Consider the following 3239-nt stretch of genomic DNA (forward strand, 5'->3'; position numbering starts at 1 on the left):
TCTCCTCCCACCCAGCCAAGAAACAAATCGGTTCAACACATTTTATACATTGCTCCACTCGCCAGCAAGGCTGGGCATGGAGAAAGTGGGTCATGCACAGGTCTTCCTGGGCCTCGCCTAGGGTTGGGCGCATGGGCGGCCATTAAAGTGTGATGGTGCTGCGCGTTGGTTCAGCTGTAGGACCAGTGAGAGACACAGTTGGGCATTGCTTTGGAGGGCTGGTCGCTGATGGGGAGTTGACTTTAGATGAGGCAGAGGCTGACGTCATGGAGAAAGGCTGGAGTTGTGGGAGCAGGGTGGCCACCATTCTAGTTTGCCTGTGATGGAAGGGGTTCCAGGATGCAGGATGCTCAGTGTTCAATCCAGAAAGCCCTGGGCAAACTGGGACAGGTTGGTCCACCTAGCAGGGAGGTAAAATGCAGGAGGGCAGGCTGTTGCAAAAGGTGGCATTAAGGTGACCATGAGCCACAGTCATGGCATTGTTGGAGCTTGAAGGGTGTCCTCTGAAACCTGTAGCTCAGTTTCTGTCAAGAAGGATGTAGGCTTTGGGGATGAAAACAACTGAGCATGTAGTGATGTCAAAACAACAGACGTCTCACGCCAGCATTGAGAGTGAAGTTACAAACCACAACAAATGCTGGTGAGGGCGGAACGGCTGGACGACTGGAAGGAAGTCTCGAAACAGTGCTGGTGGGGCTGTGACATGGTGCAATCCCCGTGCACGGGGCGTGGGCACTTCCTTCAGAAGTTAGCAATAGCATGCAGCAACGCTAGTAATGGATGTGCAACCTAGAGAAACAGCCATGGCACGGACAGCTTATGATCGCAGCTTGAGCCACAGTGGCAAAGAGATAGAAGCAAGTGCCCACCGATGGATGATTGGGCACACTGTGGTTCATTCACACAATGGCATATCTGGTATACCTACTGCCACGGAGGGAATTCTGACTATGGGGCCGGGTCGAACTTCCCCATTGGGTTTCCAAGACTCAGTCTTTTTGAGAGCAATCTTTGGCCATTAGAGAGATGCAAACCAAAGCGGCAGTGAGATATTTCACCCCAACATTAATGATAAGCTTCAGAAAATCAGAATACAAGTGCCGGGAGGGTGTGGAGAGATGGGAACTCCTCTACCCATAGGACCAAAATGGTGCAACTGCTGTAGAAAATACAATGGTGCTTCCTTAAAAAGTTGAATAGAGACATTTCCTTATAAAAGGTGTTTTTATATTGAACTGCCATGTGATCCAGAAATTGCTCCACTTGGTCTGTATGATAGAGAAGTAAGAGCTGAGACACGTGTGTGTATACACACAGACTGGATACAACCTAAACGGCCGTCCACAGAAGAAAGGAAAGCCACTGGTGCATTTAATGAGATACTATGCAGCACTCGCGAGTGACGGTGGATCAGAAACCTGAAGGGTCATTGATATTTGTCGATTGGCCTGTAAACTGCAACTCTGCCGAATTCGACCAGCTCTTTCCGTTTTCTTGGAGACGCCTTCCGATCTACTACACAGACTGGATCACGGTGTCTGCAAATGCAGGTGGTTTTGCTCCCTCTCCAATCTAGAGCCGTCTTCTTTCTTTTTAGTCTCAATGCTCTGGAAAAACGTCTAATATTACTGTAAGTGGTGAGAGCAGGCACTCTCGTCTTGTTCCCCACTTCAGTCTTTCTCCGTTAAGTGGAACGCCGACAACTGGCTTTTCATATCAGCTCCTCAACAGATGGAGGAAGGTCCCTTTCATTCCTAGTTCTATGAGGGTTTGCGTCAGAAAGGGTGTTGGATTTTATGAAATGCTTTTTCTGTGTCCTTAGAGATGGTCGTGTGGTTCTCCTTTGTTTATTGCTGAGGGGTATTGCGCTGATTGCTTTTCTGATGTTGAGCCCCTGCATTGCGGTAGTCGGTCTCACTGGGTCACAGGGTACGACTTGCACTATGGCGCCGGATGGTGCTTGCTCCTGTCTCGTTGAGGCTTTTTCCACCTGCCTCAAAAGGGACGTCGATCTGCAGTTCTGTTTCCTTGTGGTGTCTTTGGCTTTGTTTCTTTTAATTTCATTTTTAGATGGAGATTATTTAAATATGAATCCTAAACTACCTGTACATGTATGTGTGCTAACATGTGCAAATAAATGTATAAATAGATGACCAAATTAAAGTGTTTAGCATTAATTAATAATTTAATGAATCTTATCAGCATATTAAATAAGACATTGAATTTGCCATTTTAATTAGCCGTTCTCTTAAGCTTTGTCTGTTATCTTATTTAAATATTAATATACCTCTTTAATTATTATATCTAATATAGTCCTAATCGTTCTTGGCAATTACCACCTCTAACAAGGTAAACACCTTGTTTTCTCTAGATACCGAGAGAGTTAAAGGGAAAGATACCAGGCCCTCTTCACCCTCTTCAGTGGTCAGGTTCTTTGTTGCCTTGTTCATGATTTCACAGCTTTTGCTCCATTAGGGACTTCAGTTAAATGTTTTTTCTTCAAAAATGTTTATAATGTTAACTTAGCCATGGTTATGATATTTTATGCAAATGAAGGGCAAAATGAAAAACCAAACATTCCAGTGACGAATGTTTTAGCGCACTACCACAAGCACTGTGAAGTGGCACGTGGACTGTGCTGTCACGCTTTGTGTGTGTGGCGAGGTGTGATGTGCGACTCTCGCCCGTACATGTCTCTTCAAGTCAGTTTTCAGTTCGATGGTAGAGCAGAGTTTTTGTGACCTTTGCTGTTGGCATAGTGGAAAGTGAGGCAGAATGGCAGGTGGGCTGCATGGCCTGTGGAGACAGAGGTCATGGGACCCCATGACTAAGAGGCTGAAGGACCAGAGAGAGACTTGGCTGCTGTGGACCACAGACTGTACCCTTAATGTTTCATGATCCTGAATGGTGGTAACCTGCTAAGTTCCCCAATAAACGTCCATAAGCATGAGCTTGCCTGTGAGTTCTGTGTGCCAATGACATCAGGTTAAAGAACCAGCCATGGGAGGAACGGTGGTGTCAAGTAGGGGAGAGAGGGGTGGAGGGTGGCGCGTGTCTGCCCTCTGCCTTGTGTCCCTCGGCTTACACTAGAGCGGGGCTGGAGTCTCCTCCTCCCTTACTGAACGTAGAGGAGGGCAGATGTGCCCATGCCATTTTCTCACCAAGAGACACCAGCAGGCAGAGGGATGGACAACAAGGAAAACAGCGGGAGACTGTTTTCAGGGGCTGCACTGCCTGAA

The sequence above is a fragment of the Echinops telfairi genome, unplaced genomic scaffold (genome assembly GCF_000313985.2).
Source record: "Echinops telfairi isolate 266 unplaced genomic scaffold, ASM31398v2 ScPeMD7_5592;HRSCAF=6446, whole genome shotgun sequence".
Taxonomy (NCBI): domain Eukaryota; kingdom Metazoa; phylum Chordata; class Mammalia; order Afrosoricida; family Tenrecidae; genus Echinops; species Echinops telfairi.